At 46.4% G+C, this 21,768-nt stretch overlaps 1 long non-coding RNA gene across 1 annotated transcript; it reads right to left on the bottom strand.

Annotated features, from left to right (window-relative positions):
- Positions 1-1,257: 1,257 nt before the first annotated feature.
- Positions 1,258-20,893, bottom strand: LOC144144427 (uncharacterized). The gene is made up of 4 exons (XR_013317253.1): positions 20,689-20,893; positions 6,803-6,921; positions 2,496-2,573; positions 1,258-1,606 (listed from the first exon to the last, which is right to left on the bottom strand). It is a non-coding gene; the product is annotated as an uncharacterized LOC144144427 (long non-coding RNA).
- Between the last annotated feature and the right edge of the window lie 875 nt (positions 20,894-21,768).

Here is a 21,768-nt window from a genome sequence, read left to right as displayed (position 1 = left end):
CACCGGCGCGCCGAAGACGCTCCAGCCAATCTGCACACTCCCGAACAGCTCACCCAACACGTGAGACTGTTACAGTTGGCCAACCTGACTTCCGTTCAAACGGACTCGTGCTTCTTTTTAGTTAGCAGCCCTGTTTAGTTTTCTCTTTCCGTCGCTTCTTACTCCGCGTGTTTCTGCTACTACCCAACCCCATAAAGCGTGCCATCTTCTGTTCTTCGCCATGTTCCTGTGCCCTGTCTTGTTATTCTCCCGTCCGTAACGCTGGGGATCGTTAGAAGAGCCTGTATTCCATCACACACATATATATATATATATATATATATATATATATATATATATATATATATATATATATATATATATATATATATATAGAGAGAGAGAGAGAGAGAGAGAGAGAGTACCTAATTGAGTACTCAGGAGGTCAGCCCGGCTAGCGGCAGGGCTCGCTACGCCGGATGGGTATGACCGTAGGGACATGGAATGATTGTGGGAATTGTTGGGGACAGCTGCGAGATGCATGACGAAAACATCCAAAGCAAAAATTCACAAAATACTAGAAAAAATGATCGTATAAAACAACGAAACAGAATGTAAAGCAAGCAGCGCAGCGTGAGATAAGCATACAGAAAAAGCATATAGGCATGAAAATGCAATACTGTGCCCCTAAGGTTCCTTGTCAGTGTCACCAAAAAAGTTTTCAAGTCCTGAGCCAAAACTCCGCAAAACTTTTTCTCTGCAGGCGAGTCGGCACCGTTGACCCTGCGTCCAAGTAAGTGGCGCAGTATATATACCCTACCCCTGTAAAGTGTACGGAATAAAGTGAAGTAATTAGGCAGCTGCTGCTCTTCGCGCGGTGCCAAATTGGTGGCATATTTACAGCAAATGTTCAATATTTTCGCAGACCGCGCACGTAAGGCACAGGTGAAATCTTTCTACCCTATCAGAAATTAGAGCTGCAGTTCTTCATTTAGAAGCTATGAAAGAATTCTTTGTCGGCACGGGAAATTCTAGAAAACCATAAAAGACCCCTTTTGTTGAAGCGCATACTTATTTGCCTTTGCTGCCCATTGAGCTGCTTGTAATGTACGACAGGCGTGCGTTTATTGCGTTGCGACTTATTGTCTTGCAATAAATTGGTTACATGCGGAGTTTCCGCAATAAAGTTAATTGAGCAAGCATGAAGAATTTGTGGGCAATATACTCCTGCTGGACACTAAATATAAAAACAAAGATATTAGAATTTGAAACGCTTTTTAATACAGAATCAGAAGTAAGGAACAAAACTAAATTAGGGCATAGCCACAGGACCGTTATCATCTGGTGGCAACGATGATGGTTGTGACGGAATTTCTCTATCCTGCAGAGAAGGCTCAGAGCTCCTGGGGCCTTCGGCGCTTTTGAACATGGTGGGGCTTTCGGTTTCCATCTGTTGTTGCATGGAGCTTCCCGCGTTATCGGTGATTTCTAACGTCGTTGATTGTGTGGTAGCTTCAGTAGCGTCATGAGGTGCTGGAACGCAATCTCCGTTTAGACAAACACCTATTTGGTCCGCATTGGGTTCTGTTGAGTTATAGTCTGCGGTAGTGATTTCTGTGTAATTAATCTGAAAATTTGAAAACAAAAAGAAATGCAGTTTTGGTAAATAACTGCGGCAGTAATTGAATAGCAACCCAATTTTGTAATGGAACAGGCACCGATTGGCATGTATTACTATTTGAGCTGTTGGCGAACCCAATTCGGCGTGCACCTGCACAGCGTACATTCACTACAAAACCGCAGGACAGTATGCCCATCTCAGCAACGTTAGATCAGACAGCCAGTGATCCGGTCGGGTAGCTGAGCAGATAGGCTTCTATAATCTGAGCAAAGCAAACACGGACCATTTGGTGGACATATGTCGCACTAGTTAGGAAAGTGACACGGCTCTATTACGTTTATAGCAGAGATGGGGCTCTTTGTTTCGAGAATGGTTGTCAGAACAGCTCTGAGAAAATCGCGTCACGGAAGTAGAACGTAGGGAAAAAACTCTGTTAATAGTTTAACAGGAGTTTAATTATAATTTCCCGCCTAACGATGTTGGAAAGTAGAAATTTTATTAAAGCTTCGAACATCACAAGGTTGTAGGTTGGTTTCATGGAGCCTTTAAGGTACTTATTCCAATCACCGCGGCGGCTCAGTGACTGAGGCTCCATGCTGATGCAATGTTGCGCACGGGACCATTATTTAAACACAATCTTAGGGGCTGCAGACTTGTTCACATTTACGTTGCGGTATTGCCGCTAGAGTGACCGTAGGTAGCCGCGTCGACATACGCGCGCATGCTATCTTGTTTCATGCTGAGGGACAAGTGGCGTCGACCAGTACAGGTACAGCGTAATGGTCGTATGGTGTGGTCGAGTGACGCGAAACACCGCATTTTAATATTATGACTCCACAATGTACCATGGCACAGTACTGCCGTAGGTAATAAAAATCTCAATGGTAATACTTACAATGCATTTTTCCCTCTTATCCAGAAGAACCGCTTGGTCGCCATTACATCCAAACAAACATCGGTGGTAAACGTCACCCTGCCAAAAATTAAGGCATGAATCAGTGCGCCTGAAACTGTAATGCGATGTGGTCAAGAGATAAAAGACTACCTTTCATTCGCATTATCTGATGCGCCCACCTACATTTCAGGGTATTTTTAGTTTTGATTCAGCAGAAAAAATTAAAAAAACAGCAAGGAGAACTGAGGAAAAATTGCATATATCTGCTTGCTTCACTTGAGATGTCGAAAGACGAGCCTTCTGGAGCCCCTGCAAAAAAACACGCCCTCCTCTCTCCGCATCCCATCTCTCAGGTTGTTTCCTTCCCCTTTCGCTGCTCTCATGATGGATGGGTTGCCAACTTTCTTAATGCAATTCAATCTTCCCGCGCTCATCTACTCGCGGGCCATCTGGCGGTGGGAAATCGCAAAACTTGGCCTTTTTTATGGCGTGGTTTTGTCTTTCATTCGTTATCGTAAAAATAAAATCTAAGCGGTATTCTTAATTAAAAGAATGTTGCTTCTGTCGATTACGGGACGTCTTGCTAAAACACGCTTGAGGTTTCTTTGGCGCGGCGCAAAGTGAACATGTAGACCCATTCCAGTATTTGAGGTAATTTAAAACGGTCTTGCCAGTGTACAATTCTCGTTGGTGCACTCTTACAGCTTTTGGCCCGGCGGCTGAATCAAGTGGCAGACAAACAAACGGACAGACAGACCATGGTTTTCTCGTTTATGTAGCCCAAGAAAGACTGTCGTCGTATTTAAAAGCCAACTCTCAGTCGCTAAGGCGTTGTGCTGCTGAGCACGGGGACGCGGGTTCGATTCTTGGCCGCGGCGGCCGCTATTAGACGAATAGAAAAAACGTCAGTGTGAACGAAATTTCGGCGCACGTTAAAGATCCCCATGTGGTCAAAATTAATCCGGAGCTCTCCACTACGGCGCGCCTCATCGCCATAGTAGAGAGTTGTATAGTTGTATACATTTAGTGCAAAGTCGTACGAGATGGGCTGAAGGGAAGCGTACAAATGACGGCGTCGTTGTTTGCTTTACAGCAAACTACCTCTGCAGCCGATGACGCTTTTTCGAGTCAAACGGATGGATTGGGCCATTTGGCAACAGTAACCGGCAAACTCCTGCGCAAAAAGAGCTTTTTAAGTGCAGAGCACTTTATGGGCTTGCCTTGTCGTCGTAGCTCGCTAACGGTCGATGCGACTGCCGGAATCCGGCGGGGCAGCGAGATAACGGACCCATGTAGAGCCTTCTGCACCGGCGTCAGGGAGTCAAGCTAAGGCTTCTAAAACCACGCGGTTTAAATAGTCGTAACCGTTCGAACCTCGTGAACCGCTGGCGCTTGTAATATATCTCCCCGTTGTTTAGCGCAAAGAAAAGGGCAGGTACATTTCCGGCAAATTCTGTGTATATAACAGGCAGACCCCGCGTTCATTTAGTTAGGAACGTTGGTTTTGTTTTTACAATAGTAAGCAAAAAAAAAAGGGGGCCGCGCGCGCAAAAAAAAAAAAAAAAAGGGGGGGGGGGATGGCGGGGTCGAAATGACGCAGAAAGGCTGCAGCCGCGCAAGGAAAAAAATTATGCGTTCAAAATGACACAAAACAGCTTCAGCACACGAAATTAAAGAAAGCACAAAAAGAACAAAACTCCCACTGGCACAGTTCCAGGCAGGGGGCGCGCGGGAACTGCGAAAACAGGAAATTTGAAATGCATTGGGTGGCAGCAGTGAGCGGATAACGGCGCTCCAGCCCATTATGGCGAATCACTCTGCACTTCCGACAGCTTTCACATTGAGTGGAACGGATTTAATTTTTTAACTTCTTGGTCCTGGCCGCTGCCATTTTACAGTAAGATGTGCTAGCGGCCCTATAATTGGCGCAGTCGACAAGAAGGTGTAACTACGCATACACAACGTAGCCCAGAACACGCCCTGATCGTATTAAAGAATAACGGATGAAAAGGTTTATGATTACGACCTTCCATTCTGGGCAATCCCGAGTGCCGAATTTGTTTTGAGAGCAGAGCTCTTTAGGCTTTTAATTCCGCCGTCGAGCGTTGGCAGAAAAAAATACCAAGAAAAATACCGAGCAGACGTTAGCGTGCGGTTCTTGAGGAGTGGCTGGCGTCGACCAGCCCGACCTTCGAGAACACACTGGCCAGAGTTCCTGGCGGGATCTTTCGCGTACACTTCTACTCGCCAGTTCACGTGCGTTCGCGCCTGAGTGGGGGAGCACAGACGCGGAGTTGGCGCTTCAGGCGCTTATGTTCTCAAAGGCACTGGCCGCGGGTTCTATCGCGGGCTAACGGGGTCCACTTTGGGAGAGGTGGGAAAGCAAATACTTTTTTAAAACGATGTGGGCCTGCCATTCATGGAGAACTTTTAGCGACAAGTTCGGAAATACACCTGAGATGCAACGGCCGGGTCTCCGACGGAGGGAGAGGGGCCGCCAGGTCTGCTGTTTCTCCAGCCTTGCACCACTAGTACAAGCTGGGCCATTTTTTTTTTGCTTTAACTTTATTTAGTATTTTCCGATGCCACTGCACCGCTTGCGCTGCATTTGCTTCTCCCTTATCAAAACTTTCGTCTGCTATTAGTACACCTACTCGGCCTGCCGTCATTGTTATTTCACCTTTTTTTTTCGATCCGTTGCGCTGAGTCAACGCCGATTCACCCTGGGGTAAGTTCACGCATCCTGTGGTCCCGATGGCTTGCTTGAATGAAGAGCTTTTGACAGCGGAACTGTTTAAGCTTGAGTTCCGGCCGTGCCTGGCGTCGCTCAAAAATCGGTCCAGTAAAGCAGAGGGGACAAAAATGCGAGGCCAAGAAGTGTGAAGAAAAGTGGATAGGAGACAAGGACCCGACGAGCAGGTATGGGAAGTGCACGCCGCGGCGCAGATGTTCGAGTAGGGAGGAGCGCATCGGGGATAGGGTGCGCCTAGTGATTACGTAAGCTCCGTTGTTTCCTGTCTTCGCATCTCAATTGTGCAGGTGGCCGAATTTTTTTAAAATGCGAAATCGTTACTCGGCTGGTTGGTGATATCAGTAGCACGCACCTGGCTGGCTTCTACGGACAGTGCCCGCAAAAAGCGTCCATAGCAGTTAAACCTTTTCTAACGCGTCCCAAAGCCCAGGCAGACAAGAAAGAATAAAACACACACAAAAAATTCAGCGTGTTCTGTTCCATGGCGTGGGTCAGAAAAATAAAACAGAAGGAAGCAGCTGGCGTGCACTGTTCCACCAGAAAAAAAAAAAAAAGGTCGGCTTAGATTAATAAGGCTCAGCTACAGCATGATACGATGTAATGGATAAATCTCAACATAATGCTTGACCTGGTCCACGGATTAGGCGCTGCCAATGCTCCTTTCGCTGGGAAATAATATTCATTTCGCGCAAGCTCTTCCGCAGACAGAACGGCCCTGTTGAAGCTGCTTTACACAAATTTAAGCCCTTACTGTGAATTTTTTGACGTGCATAGACAAGCTTCACGCAAAAAACAAAGCTTCTAGACGAAAAGCCAAAGTAGATGAAGTTTCTGCATGTTCGAATGAACGGAAACGCTCGAAAATAAAGAGGTAGTCGAACAGCCAGATATGGTAGCAGCGTGCTTGACTTGAGAACGTTGATGTCTGCGGAGCTTAGAATGGGGTTCATATTGAACAGTAAATACTTGGTGCTACGGGGTATTATAGGTACTGATCGGTACAATCGGTATTGATTGGCACTACCACTTCATTACACGGGAGAAGTCGCAAATAGCACTGTGAGCGAAGCGAAGGTGGCCACGCTGAGGATTAATTTTAACACTACCTGACGGAGCGTGCGGTCCCTACACTGCAATTTCTTGGCGCGTTGGCTCCCATTGTCGCCGGCTGCTATGGGCTGGTGGCTATCTGCAAAACCGGTCGTGGTTCAAACCAACTGCCAAGCGCGTTAATAATTAGCACGAAAACATCCTTGTCGCTATAAGTATTGTTTCGATCGGGGCTTGTTGCAGAAGATCAAGTAGAAAGTTAGGTTAAAATGGCAAAATGTATTTACTGGATTATTAGACATCTGTCAGTAATCTAGCTCCGAGGGATTAGAGCTGTCACCCGAAATTCCCCAACTGCTTGTTTATGATGCAAACATAGCCTGTTCAGGCAAATTATATTAGGCGCATACATTTGCTCTTTCAAAACAAATTATCAAGATCACACCAGATATCTTGAAAATCATGAAATTCCCCGTAAGAAGGCATGTGGAATTATAATACTTACGGAACTATGATTACGATGGCAGTCAAGTCGGTCGGTGTCAGCAGGTGTTGTCATTACTGATTCATGAGCAACAGGTGGCGTTGATATTGTGGATTCATTTGTAGCTGCTGCTAAAGTGGCTAGAAAATGAAAGTAGGTGGGGAATTACATAATGTTAGCCCATAGTTCATTCGAATATTGCCTTTAAATAAAAACATGATAAGACAAGTTATCTGGCTATAGCTCGATAGCAATTTATATGTGAATACTTATTGGAATTGTAGTAAGTATATTCTACCAGCACTCTTCATAAACGTTGCCCAGGAATGTTGCGGGGTGCAAAATTGCAATGCTTAGACAAAAGGGAAGGTCAGGGGGGGGGGGGGTGAGGGGGCCGAACGACATGAATGGTGTACCTGTATTAACTTTGTCATGAGCATGGCGCAGTGAAAGTAGTTTCATGGGACATGTGGTGTCACCACCATGGAATATCTTCGGTATTCTCGCTGGAGATGGTTTCTTCGACATGAAAAAAATTTGTGCCCGAACAACTTGGAACTGTTAACGGGCGTTCGCAAGGGGCGATTCGAAAGTGTCCATTAAAAGGTTCTGAAGTCTTACACATCTTTGTGCAAAATACACATGAGATGTCTTTACAGATTAAATAAAAATGTTCCAGATGAAGTGTTTCAAAAAGAAATCAAGCACATACCTTCAAGAAATTAGAGCAAAATGAAGAATAATCCCTGAGGGCTCGTATCATTTTTGTTATACCATTGGAGAATACATAGGGGAGCTATAGATTCAAATAACGTTACGTTCAACCGCTGCAGGAATTGCGGCCGATAGAAGGTTTCCAGCACGTGGCCCGAGTGCGGCCATGTTCGTCGACGCGACGACATTTGCTATGGCTGGCCCTTTAAACTGCGTTTCTTGACGTGCCTTCACTGGTGCCCGTGCTCATCGGCGAACGTCGGCGCGGCCTGATGGACGAGTTCGTATTCGACGGTTGCTATGAATTAGGACTTAGCATCCGACTAGGTAGTGCGTACCAACCTTCAGAGATTACTTGATCATGAAAAACCGCACTTAAATGTCGTCTAAGCGTTGTTTTGACGCGCGTCCGTTGCCTAGTTTCCTGTTCACGCGTTTCGCCCAAAATAAAGTTGTCCGCTGGATTTAGTACTTTTATTTCTACGTACTCTCTTGCATAGATAAAGCGTAATGTCTGTAAAATTACACAATATTACAAAATTCTGCATGTATTAATAATTGTCTATAGCTTGTTTTCGAACGTTTTCTTTCAAGCTAGCGTACGCTAAAATGGTTGGCTGTGGACACACGATTTTATGACTACGGAGGGCCGTGAAATAAAATGACCCTGCATCGGTGCGGAAGTTCTGTTTCTCCTTGACAGCTTCGTGTTTCAGCGTGTGATGAAAAAATGTGGTTGATCCTTCTTTCATAGGAACTGGTAACACACGAAAGTGAAATGTGCCTTCACAGGAGCAGTTGAATGTTGATTGTGCCTCGATATGAACTTGCAGATCGCTATTTATATTTTGTCAGCATGGCACCGTTATACGCATCGACGTTAGACACTGGATTGCACGCGCCGGAGCATTGCGTAAACCCGACTGAAACCGCAGGCGCTCGCAAACCGCCCGTGCGAACGAAATCAAACGGGTTGTCAGCGAATCGTTTGGTGGTCACACGATCCGCTGCAGCGAAAGGAGCAGCACAGACCATGCCATGAGCGCGACATTCGAAAGTCGGCGTCGATCTCACTCCGTGGTCGTTGCCTTAAAGGGGTCGTGAAGAGAAAATGCATTTGTCTTTGATTAATTTTGTCTGCTTGAACGACCTTTTAAGAACATAAATCCCAAATATTTTCACAATTCGTTGCTTCTGGAATTTAGGAGGCGCCGTTGAAATTCTCGTTTTGAGGCGCATCGCAAGCGACTATGCGCGCACGGGCGGTCGGCAGCGCAACTAGAATGACGTCATGTGAAGTACATTCGAGAGTTCAACGCGGTTCAATGTTCTTTGTGTATAATATTCTGCAAAGCTGCAAACCCAATATTTTAAAAATAATGCCTCCTTTATTCGTTGCCAAAAAACAGTTTTCTATCCACGTGAGCGGTGTCGTGACCGCTGCAGTTGTCTGGCAACCATTGCAGCAGAACTCAGACCTGCTATGCTGCTGGGTGTTTGTACAGTTTGTAGCCAGTTTCCCTGCTGAATTTCACGTTCTTTTCCCGAATTCTCTTCGGAATATTATCTTTTTTGTATGAAATGGCCCAAGATCGCTCAAGCAAAAAAAAAAAAAGTGCCCCGTGTGCGATTCGACCTTGCGGCCTCCGGGCCAGCCCAACGTTACGGCCAGCCTAGTCGGACACTTTATCCACTACACTATCGCCGTGGGAAGCGCGCGCGTCGAAAAACTGCTGTATAAAAGCCTCTTCGCATTTGTAACCCACAAGTCTGTGGTGTTTTCATAAATTCTAATCTACCCAGAGCTTTAACCGCCAACTTACTGTTGAGCGCTTCTGCAGTAAGCCAAAGCGGAGCGTATACAGTCAACAAAACAGCGTTAACAGCATTGTTTATTGCAGGAGACAGGAAAGCAATCGTCGAACTGCGTGATGTTGGGACTCGGCGCTGTATCGCTGCTTCTCGCTAGTTATTTTTGCGCTTGATGAGTGAATAATGAGTGGGTTTTAAGTTCCGACTACTCGAAGTTCCTTCGATAAACGTGTTTATGTAATAAACTCTCATTTTAAGCGTTCGGTCATGTATCTCGTCAGGTCAGAAGTTTCACGTTCGCGCAACTCACATTACAGGCTACGTGAGACAGACGTCGGCAAACTTGTCCAAGAATATCGGCCAGCAAAACGACAGTTTAGACTCGTGGAAAGCAGCGTAAACAGTTTACGAATTCCCAGTTTAGATTAAACGCGGTTACTTCTGCCTGCGCCACTCGCCGGTGTTGTTGACTGAAAGTTCGACCATGTTGATCAGTCGTATCAGAGATCAGACGTCTCCCGTTCAGTTGCAGGGCGAGTTTCATCATGGCGCCGATGTTGTAGCTTTATCTGAAGCCCGCTCTATGCCGACATATTGTGCAGACGAGGGAGAACTGTGATTGGCTGCTTACTGACTTACTGAAACGTCACTTCACGAGTTGAGGAGGAAAGCCTCGGTGAAACCGTAACTGCATTTATTTACGTATTTCCCGATATCGGACGACGAAACGGGTATGCATTGTTTGTTTATCAAGGTTCCACGGTTATAAGCGCACACACAACACAGTTTTTTTGAAAATCTCTTCACGACCCCTTTAAGGCCCAACAACATGCAGCGTACTTTCGGCGTTTTCACGAGCCGACGTTGTCCAGCGTCGACGCGCGTCAGCGCGCGTCAGCGCGCGTCGCCAAAAATGCATGCCGACGCGAGCTACGCTCGTCGATGTCTACGATGTCTACATATGTCTACGATGTCTACGATGTCTACGATGTCTACGATGTCTACATACCGACGTCGATGTCTACGCTCGCCAGATATCGACGTCGACGCAGCGCGAGACAGCATCGGAATACAGGTGGCAGCGTCCGGGTTTCCTGTCCTTCTCGTGGTTTGGGGTCATTCCTTTCAGCAGAAAAAAAATCAATTTATTTTTAACTTGCGGTAATCGGTTGCCTTGAGACAAATTGCAAGCTTTTTCTGTTGGCAAGCGCTCATCCATTTGTGGCTTGTTCGGCTTTCATCGGGGAGGTCGGGGATCTGCGATAGCTTTGTGTGAGTTAAATAAGGGAGCTCTGGCTCGATCACTTCCAGTATTAGCATGATGTGGCTTGTCTTCAAGATTGGTGCATGAGGCGCAAGCGTTATCAACGCCAGAATTCTAGCGGCGCATTCCATTCCATTCGTAGCTACCGTGGCTTGCGTAGGGGAGGCCGGGGATGTGCGATAGCTTTTCTTGACTTTAAAGGGGGCTGTGGTTACATCGCTTGTAGCGCTGGCATTATTGTCCTCGGGTCCAAGATCGGTGCGCAATAAACATGTTACCACTGCTCAAATCTCTCAAATACGACCAAAACAAACCACACCCGAGACAATTCATGGGCAGACTCGGTTAGTATACCAAATTCTTCGAGGCTGACTCGTCTCCTGGCGTAGTCCAGCGATTTCCAAAAGTTTAGAGTTTAATTTCCATAGGTCCCATGTAAATGGGGACTTTTCTTTCTTGCCCCCAATCTTGCATTTTACCAAACAATGATCGGACCCGTTCTTGCAGAGTGTCTTGCAAGTACGGCTGACGCGTGCTATGCCAGAAAATGTAGTATCAACATGGTACATGCCAGGCGGCGTGTATGGGTATTTGAAGGAAGTCGTTATGACGGCCCGTTTTCTATTCGCACGTTTTTCTGGCGTGACACGCAAAAAACTGTATAAGGACATTTGCGTGGTTGTTTTGCCCGTCCTTATGTATAGATATAATTACCGTGCTGGGCCAGGCCAAAATGTACTAAAGCGTGTCAAAAGACTGGAGGTTCACCCTGGAGTGAAAACCTTTTTCTTCAAATTACACACAGGCACTTTGTCTGTTGTAACCTGGATGCACGATAGAGGGATATTTGTGCCATGGGGAACTTTGTGTTCAATTTGTAAACAGCCAAAAACGATAGATCACGTTTTTTTGCATTGTTGGGCCGCGGTATTTTTGTGGGATGTCCTCTAGAGGACCCTAAAGATTTCTTGCTGAGCCCCCATGACATACGCTTTCTAGCGGTAGAAAGCGAGGATGGGCACCCTTGGACCTCGTTATGTTGGTGGCCTTGCATAGCATATCGCGCTCGCGCATGGCCTGGCTGCAGGGTGATGTGGACGCTCGCCCTACACGGCAATGTTTTCGTGAGTCCATATCCCAGTACGTAGAAGTGCAGAAGCGCAAGGCATGCGCTCCTGAGTGGCGGTCAAGGATAGAACCATTCACTACGCTTAGGGAATTTTAGAGAGGCATCAGCCTTCATAGGTTGGTGGCTTGTCGCTCGAGTTGCTCATGTAAATAAGTTTGTTTTGTGTTTCTGTGTTCTGTCGAAGTGGCGTTCCCACCCCAAAGGCGTAGTCGAGTGATTGAGTAAAAAAAAAAAAAACGTCGAGCGATTGAGTTCTGGACCTCTGTTTTGAAAGTCCATGGTTCGAATCCTGGCAAAGCCTCAGTGTTTTTTTATTGCGGTGAGGGTTTGATTAGTTTTGTTTTACGGGGTACAGACAGGGTGCCAGAGTACCTCGCCTTTTAACCTAGAAATGACGTTCGAGGGTAACCTCAGTATCAAGGCAGCGCTGAAATTTGTTTCGCTTTCACTTTGAATTGATAAAAGTGCAGTCGGTACATAACATGATGGTTAAATCAAGTAGCAAGTAAAGCAGTTGTGCGAAGTGAGTCTTCGCTTATCATCCTATCTTATTTTGTTCAGATATGGCCGTGCTGACAGGAGTTACATTTCGCAGCATTTCCATATTTGCCCGTCAACATACTTAGCAATGAATAAAGACGCCAAGTGATTTTTTTTTTGGTTAAAACTAGGGTCTTTGCAGTTCAAGAATCGACAATAGCTGCGGTTCAAGAATCGACAATAATTGCAGTTCAAGAATCGACAATAGCTGCGCATAAACGATTTCAACAGGATGGCATACGTGTCCAGCAACGCCCGCCGACGCAGCGACTGGCGCGCGACTTCGTCGGTCTCATGCGGTTACTCGCCCTCTCCCGCGGGTCCGCGCGTTGCCGCCGAACGACGCCGACGCTCCCGCGACGCGTGATTTCGCGTCCATGTAGTTACGGCTTTACAACTTTCTCCGCAGGTTACGCTGCGCGTCCCTCGTGAACGTAGGCGCTGGCATCGAGGCGCCCACTGTCGACGCTCATTAGCATCATCATGCACAGCTTCGCTTCGCCTCTCCTAGATGGCAGCAGCATCTGAAGAAAAGGATATTGGCCGCGAGGCCCACCACTGGAGAGGGCGGCGCTGCGATCGTTTTGACGTCACTTGTAGGATCACCGTTCCTATCTGGCTGCGTAGTTGGCTTGCAGCGCGTGACGCTTCGCTTAGGAAGCGCGTTCTAAAAGTATTTTCGTGTTAATTTCCCTTGTTTGAAGTTAATTCTCAGTCCGTCAAGCGCAGTTCGACCTAATGGTGACTGTATACCATATCAACTGTGGTAGATTATCCGCAAACACCATGAGCGTGGTGGTGTATACGCATGCGACCGAAGCGTACGCAGCGGCTTGTTTCCCCGATCAACAATGTGGACTACGACGATCGCCGAGTGAAGTTTCTAGATTTCCCTTGTTTGCAAGAAATGTATGAAGCAGTAAATCGTGAAGCGTTAACTGCTTGCAGAAGCACACGCACCCTCCGTGCCTGCCCGTACAGCCGACAGTGCGGCTCGAACCGACGCAGGTCGCGGCAGCAACAACTTGTCGCCGCTTTTTAAAATCACGCAAGTCGTGGAAAAGAAGTTCCAGATTGGTGAAAGGGGATGTTAGTGTGATGAAAAATTCTGATAGGTAGTGTCATCAGCTGTGGTTTTCAAAGCGATATGCTCAGATATCTGCCGCGATTTACGCCGACCGGTCGCGGAGGTCGGTCCCGGCAGCGCCGGCCCGTTCACGCACGGTGCGGCGAGCGGCCGAAGGATGGCTATGCTTGCGCGCAAGTGCAGGTATCTTGATCGTCGATCGCTTCAACGGAAATCACCGCGCTTACAGAGTTCCCAGCGCGGTGAAACGTTCTGTTAGGGACTGTCAGTCGCAACTCTAACAGCGATGAAATATCTGCTGCGACGCCAAGCCTAAAGTTCCCAACATCCGATTACGTGCATCCGAAGCCGGCTGCGAGCTGTTGGCGAAGGCCCTCCCGTCGCGCACGCGCGTGTTGCTTTTGGGTTCCTCTAACTTCTTGGGGGCCCCCAACGCTCGGTTCTCCTATTCTATATACCCCCACTACCCGAAATAATTAACGACGTGTTTCGCCTCGTACACAGCCTCGCCTTCTGTGAGAAGTCGTGAGTTTCGAATTTGATGCTTGAGAAATGCCGGCTTACTGTAAACATACAAAACACGCTGCAATTATAAATTAGCATTTGTCCGAACCCGCTCGAAGGCGTTAAAAACTCGCGTTCATACCGTTCATACATTGCGGACAAGTCGCGAAAAGTAAACATCAGCCGTGCAGAGTATAGGCTACGGCAGTGATCGTTAATCAAATCCGGGCATTCCTATAAAAAATCGTAGGGGAAATAGGCACTGATTAAGCCAAACTGCAGACCATAACATAATTTAAGCATGTGCGGCGAAGCAATCTGATCACCGTTCTCGCGTCATTCATTTACCAGGCAATACGAGCAGTTCGCGCGGTGAGATCATAAGTGAGCGACGCGTTTCTGTCACTGTTACGAGGTGTTTGCTTGCACACACATGTCCCGCCACACGTATTTCATAATGAATTTACAGCGCACTTTTCTCGGCATCAGTTGCATCGTCCTTGGCGTTAGCTGGCTGCGTATTTAAGAGCTGTGGGTCGCGATGGTAGCAACTACCTAAACGCGGTGGTGTCGCCGGGAACAAGCGAGTCGCTGATTGCTTGCCCGAATTATTTGGTTTACAGACAACTTTTTTGGTAATTTGCATCAAATCCACAGGGAGCGGGTGAGACGGTGGCCACAACAAAAAAGCACGCTTCCGCGTACGCACGGGAAATGTGTTGTAGCAGACGACAACACGATTCGGCGTCCTACAAGTGACGTCACTCGTAGGTGGCGCCACGGTATGTCCTCGAGGCCAATTCTATATACCCCCACTACCCGAAATAATTAACGACGTGTTTCGCCTCGTACACAGCCTCGCCTTCTGTGAGAAGTCGTGAGTTTCGAATTTGATGCTTGAGAAATGCCGGCTTACTGTAAACATACAAAACACGCTGCAATTATAAATTAGCATTTGTCCGAACCCGCTCGAAGGCGTTAAAAACTCGCGTTCATACCGTTCATACATTGCGGACAAGTCGCGAAAAGTAAACATCAGCCGTGCAGAGTATAGGCTACGGCAGTGATCGTTAATCAAATCCGGGCATTCCTATAAAAAATCGTAGGGGAAATAGGCACTGATTAAGCCAAACTGCAGACCATAACATAATTTAAGCATGTGCGGCGAAGCAATCTGATCACCGTTCTCGCGTCATTCATTTACCAGGCAATACGAGCAGTTCGCGCGGTGAGATCATAAGTGAGCGACGCGTTTCTGTCACTGTTACGAGGTGTTTGCTTGCACACACATGTCCCGCCACACGTATTTCATAATGAATTTACAGCGCACTTTTCTCGGCATCAGTTGCATCGTCCTTGGCGTTAGCTGGCTGCGTATTTAAGAGCTGTGGGTCGCGATGGTAGCAACTACCTAAACGCGGTGGTGTCGCCGGGAACAAGCGAGTCGCTGATTGCTTGCCCGAATTATTAGGTTTACAGACAACTTTTTTGGTAATTTGCATCAAATCCACAGGGAGCGGGTGAGACGGTGGCCACAACAAAAAAGCACGCTTCCGCGTACGCACGGGAAATGTGTTGTAGCAGACGACAACACGATTCGGCGTCCTACAAGTGACGTCACTCGTAGGTGGCGCCACGGTATGTCCTCGAGGCCAATAAGGCGCGTTTGTCGTCCTGATTACGCATCTTATCATAGCGCAGCCGGGAGTGCGTTTCGTACCTCCCGATGCGGCGAAAGAGTTCGTGGTTCAAATCCCAGCGCAGCCGCGTCAATCAAAGTTTTTCTAGCGGTGTCATTTCCGTGTCGGATATGACGTTAGTCAGACCTTGGTGGACCCCGGTAAAAAAAAAACTTTCGTGTTAAAAGCTGCAGCGCTCACCGTTTATTGCCAGCTGACGTGATGGTTACGCATTATCAGCTGTTGTCTGTACCCTGTGCGCTGATTTGCGGCTGTGGGAACACAGATGTTGGAACTGCCGTATAGCGCATGCAGTGGACGGGCAAATCGGGGTCAGATCGCGGATACTACTTAGCGCGTACAGTGAAGTTTGTAAACGCTCAAATCGAGTAAGCATGGTGTTTGAGCACATGGAATTTTTTTCCCGCGTGGCCAAATAATGATGCAAACGTGAAAATTTAGTTTTCTTTTTCTATTGCGCATTTCAGAATTGATTTAGCAACATGCGGGACGAGGCAAGTTTCGGTCGCCCTTTAGTTATTTTTGTTATCTTTTCATTTTGTAATTTTGGTCGGATTGGCCGCAGCAAGTTTCATTCATTCCTGGCTTACTTGCTTAACTGCGGTAACCATGCATGCGTTTCACCGATTGAACCTTACGTGCGATTTAATTACTGAGAGCTAAGTGGCGAATTTCCCCTGTGTAGCAGCTTTCTAGTTGAGGTGATGCGTCAGTCTAGGCTAAAAATGTAACGCATAATCCGGTTCAACGCTAACAAGACTTCCGCAATGAAATGCATCGATCAATATTTCACGGGTAATGGTGTCCTAGAGGGTGGCTTTCGCAAAGGTGCGTGAGGCTCACTGAGGGTGGAAATAGAGAAAATAGGTTCGGAGACACAGTTGTAATCAATAAATGCAAATGTTTTTTTCACTGCTTTTTCACACTTCGTCTGGTTTTTAGTTAGCACGACACACCTGGTCTATGGAGGTATTCACAACTGTTAGGAGTGAATGGTGGAGGCACGCGAGGACATTCGCTTGTTTCCGTACATTGGAGCGCTTCCGTGAACGTTATGCTCAATGTCCGGCGACCTAACGCGAGGTACGACTGCGTCGGCAATATTCAATAATGGCCCTTTTGATATTTTGTGGAGGACGCACTTCTCAGCGGGCTGTGGCAGTCTACGGCGGAAACCGAAACTCATGTCCGCCAGTATGGCAGCTGCAACGGTAGCGCCATCTGGATCAGGCGGACCTAACTGCTCACTGTAAGCCGTGGCTTCCGCGATTTGCTTCCGGCAAATCGCGGAGGCCACGTGTAAGCGATCTATAAATAGTACTGCCACAGTTTCAACATCCTGCTCCCGAACAAGCTGTGCAATCGTACGTCCCTTAAGTTAAAAGATGAAATAACGAGCATTAACTTGAAATTGTGCTTATCGATTTTAAAACACTAAGTTGAGGGTAAAATATGTTCTCGTCTTAAAATAAACAAGGCGGTTTTACAAAAGGCATCACAACACTATTGAAGCTCCTTTAAACAGTTCATGTCTTCGGTACAGCCATCAATTAGAGGCATCAAATCGATGTCCTAGCAATAAATTTTTCTAGGGCCATCGGGAGAGAATGCATCGGGAAACTCATTCAAGAAATGTTAAAACATGGCATTGATTCACAAATTGTAAGATAAGTTCGAACTTATCTTAACAATAAGATCCACAGTGTTGAAATAAGTAGTGCGCGGTCGTCTACCTCCAGTGAATCTTCAGGTCATAGGTGTGCTACAAGGTTCCTTGTCAGGAGTAAACCATACTCTACTTGATCTATATGAATGATAGTGAAGCTTTTGATCCCCCTTTTGTTGACGTAAGTTTATAGGCTGGCGACGTTTTGTAGGGTTATAGGCTGGCGCCATGTGAAAAGCGTTGCACATCAAATAACCTTCAATGTCTATAATATTATGTATGATGATTGGCGGGAAAAATGACCCAAAAATAACTCAGGTACTGTTGTTATTTCTGAGCAACTTCATTCATTTTATCCTGGTAATGTGGGAATGATCCTTCATTCCAAGAGACCATGTGACGACCAGGCTGTATCAGCATTCGAGACGAGGAGTTGGTGGGCCTCCAATTCGATGCTCAAGGTCATGGTTCTCCCATAGCTTAGGGAGGGAAAGGTGTGGACATAGATGGGAGAGCTGGGTTATATGCGCACCCTAAGATGGTAAAAATTAGGGTGCATGGTGAGCGCTAAATTTACATGTGGCAGGATTCTGAGTAGGGTACATGCAGTGTAGCCAACATGAATGAGAAAAGGTGTCTGCATGCATGGGAATTACAAACAAAGAACGCCACTGATAATATAAGCGTTCGACGGAACCTCAGTATTTAGGTATCACTATATCTAACAACTTAACACAGCAAGACAGATCGATAATATTGCCGGGCTAGCAAAGCTGAAATGACGATTTCTAAGACGAGAACCGAAGGATGCAGCACCTTTTGTTTTGCTCTTGGCTTATAAAACCAACTCTAGAGTACGTAGCTATTGTCCCGAATACACATAAAAAACTGAAATTACCCAAACTTCAGTGAGTCCAAGGATTGGCGGCGAGATTCAAATGACAGAAAAACACACCCTGTTGATTGTAGCTCGCTAAAGCAGGTACTCAACAATCGGCTACTCGTAGAAAAATAGCTCGCCTGAAACTTCTTTGTAAACGTCGTCACAAAATGTACAGCTTTACCCTGGATTGTATCTGCAGCCCCCAGGACGAGGGTCAACTCAAGAACGGCACCACCTCATGTAGTGTATCACTCCGCCAAAGCGCCGGACCCGTGACGTCAGTGCGCGCACGTTTTGAAAGGGGTTTGCTATGAATGCGTGATGTCGTCTGCCTTGTCTCAAACAGTTTGTTTGTCGTCACTGGAGTCGTTTATAAGCATAGTAAGACCAAAAAATCACGGGAACGGCTCACGCCATGTTCAAAATATTCCCAGTAACGCCCTACTTGCGCCGCGCGGAGAAACATCCGGCTACGGTGATAAGGCAGAGCAGCAACTTCCGGTTCTCTGGGGGTATAACAAATATGAAGTATGAAGAGCTCTGTGGGAGTATAACAAATATGAAGTAGTAAGAGGAATGTGGAAAGGAGTAATGGTTCCGGGTCTCACGTTTGCGAATGCTGTACTCTGCTTAAAATCAGACGTTCTATCAGGCCTTGAAGTAAACCAGAGAACGGTAGGACGTTTGGCCTTAGGCGCGCATGGAAAAACAACTAACGAAGCAGTTCAGGGAGATATGGGCTGGGCGTCGTTTGAAGTTAGAGAAGCTCAGAGTAAAATATGGTTTGAGATGAGGTTGAGGGCAATGGATCAACGAAGGTGCGCAGCTAAGGTTTTTAGGTACCTATACTTGAAAAAGCGTGGACACGCAGTGGTTAAGAAAGACAGAACACTAACTATGAAATACGGAAAGAACAGTGGAGAATCCAAAACAGCCAAGGTAACCAAAAAAGAGGCAAGGCAGATTGAAACGAATAAACGGAGGGAAAAAATGGAGGCTAAAACGTCGTTAGAGATGTACAGGGCTAAGAAAATGAACATCAGAAAGGAAAATTTCTACGATAATTCCCAGGGCAGTGCTTTGCTTTTTGAGGCTAGAGCAGGTTGCCTGCGAACTAACAGTTTTGTGGGGAAGTATTCACAAAATGATGGGGTATGTGTGGTCTGCGGAAAAGAAACAGAAACTATGCGGCACATAGTGTTAGAATGTGAGGGTATCCATCCAAATCTACATGAAGGGAATATTGGGCTTCCAGAAGCCCTATGATTTAAGGGTATCAGAGAGGAAGTTAACTTCAAGGCTGTCGAGGGGACGAAAAGAAGATTAAAATGCTGGTGGACGAAAAGCAGAGAGCGGAATATTGCCTAGGACAGTTACCACCTGTAACAGGGAAAAGAAAGTATTTCGGGCCTAATAAGCTTTAGTGCCTGCCCTAAGCAGCGCTAGTATTAAAACCAAGAGTGTAAAACATGGTTGTATTAGTCCTTTTTGGTAAGATGACATGTCATCACCCCGCTTCAAAGGGGAAACCAATAGCAATCATCACCATCATCATCGGTGCCGTTCTTAAGTTGTCACCGAGTATAGTACTGACCACCCGTTTGTTAGTCAGTAATGTACGCTGCGAATGGGCATATTTAGGATAAACATTGCTTATTGTTCACCTCTCACACCTGAGGCTGTGAAGGCTGGCTGTTTTGTAAATAAATAAATAAATAAATAAATAAATAAATAAATAAATAAATAAATAAATCCCCAGCGACCAGTGAAAAAAATGACGGACCCCTTCCCTCCGGAAACAGGGGTGAATGCGAAGGGTGACTTCAGTAAAAACAAAAACGGCCAAAATCGAAACGTAATGACCGAAACGAAAACACGAAACCATCGATGGACCACAAAGGAACCATTTTATTTCTCTGAGCTAAACTCGAACACAAATGTCAGGTATACGTTATTTTAAATGACTCTTTTGTGATTATCGCGACCTCTACGTTTTCCAACGGCTGCCCGCACTTCCACGGAGCGAACCACGCGCGGCCTACCAATGCTGCGCTAGCAGGTGAACTTTTTTTTTTTAACGCGCCGACGCAACGCAGGCGACGAGGCACGCCGTAGTGGAGGGCTCCGGATTAATTTTGACCACATGGGGATCTTTCACATGCGCCGAAATCTCGTACACACGGGCGTTTTTGCTTTTCGCCTCCATGAGAAAAAGCGGCCGCCGGTGCCGGGAATCGAACCAGCGTCTTCGGGCTCATCAGCGCATTGCCTTAGCCACTGAGCCACCGCGGCGGGTGCTAGCAGGTGAAGTGCCTGACGAGGGCGAGTGACAGCATCTATGATGTGGCGTGATGCGAGTGACGGCGCTGACTGCACCAAACTTTGGCGTGATATAGCGCGACACTTGTATGTGTGTGTGTGCGCGCGCCAACTTCGAACGGCGAGCGAGAGCTGCGGCCGAAGAGCACGTTGACAAAGTTGGCTTTGCCGCAAGGCGTTTCGGTGGACGCCACCACCGACGGCACAAATCAGCCAATGCAAGGTTCGTTTGAAAACAACGACTCAAAACTACCAACGACGAAATAGACATAAAATAGAATTTACTTACTTAGAACAAAGCTTGCGAAGATAATTACCTTGACTGTCATTTTACCCGAATAATTTCAGAAGCGTATGTCCTGTAGATACGATTGCATGAACAGGGAATCTTCCAAAATCCCCTAGCCGCTGCAGCGCGCGTGCGTCAAACTGTTTGGCGGCAGACGTATATTCTCATGCTAGAAATATAGGCTGGAAAATGAGTGGCTTCTTACCAAAGTACATCGGACTCACGCTTTATTTTTTCTGTACTGACCCTGGTGGTCTCTATGAGGAAAAAGAGGGTATTTTAATGCCACATGACGGTATTTCAGCACTGGTCTGAGGAAATATGCCAAGAAAATTTAACAGAAAGTTTTCGGCCTGATCTGTAGTTGTAAAGGATACACAGCGGAAAGCAGCAATGACCGCGCCCTACATAGAAGTTCAAACGCTTTCTTTTTGTTAGCATTTCGCAGAAAATGACAAAAGACCTCTTACAGAACCTCAAGTCTCATTACGCACGAGCGTTTTGCCTACTGTCGTGTCGTGTGGGATGACCGGCGAGCTTGAGAATGCTGCTGTATCAAGAATTGAATTTGGGATGCGGTGCCTCCCCATATATATATATATATATATATATATATATATATATATATATATATATATATATATATATATATATATATATATATATATATATATATATATATATATATATATATATATATATATATATATATATATATATATATCACAGACACTCGAGACAGCCCTGGGGGTTAAACTTCACCCCGAGTAGTCCGAGTGGAGCTATCTACCACCCACAAGCACAGGAAACAAAATACTTTAACATAAATACCCGAGAAAGCGAAGGGAAACAGCCCCGGCGGTAGCGTAGTGGTCATCGCACCAGAAGCGTATTCTGGAGGTCGCGGGTTCGGATCCCACCCAGCTTGGATTTTTTCTCCACTTTTTTTCTGTCTTTCCAAATTCGCCATCTGTTTCGATGACTTAGCCCACTCTCCTTTTTGCTTTCCGAAGGTTTATTGACTGCCAACCTTTATTTCTGTTTTAATTCAACGAGCCCCTCATTTCCTATTCTGATTCG

The sequence above is a fragment of the Haemaphysalis longicornis genome, unplaced genomic scaffold (assembly GCF_048455015.1).
Source record: "Haemaphysalis longicornis isolate Haplotype H1 unplaced genomic scaffold, Haemaphysalis longicornis Haplotype H1 scaffold_7, whole genome shotgun sequence".
In the NCBI taxonomy this organism is placed as follows: Eukaryota; Metazoa; Arthropoda; class Arachnida; order Ixodida; family Ixodidae; genus Haemaphysalis; species Haemaphysalis longicornis.
This window is presented reverse-complemented; position numbering and strand designations above follow the sequence as displayed.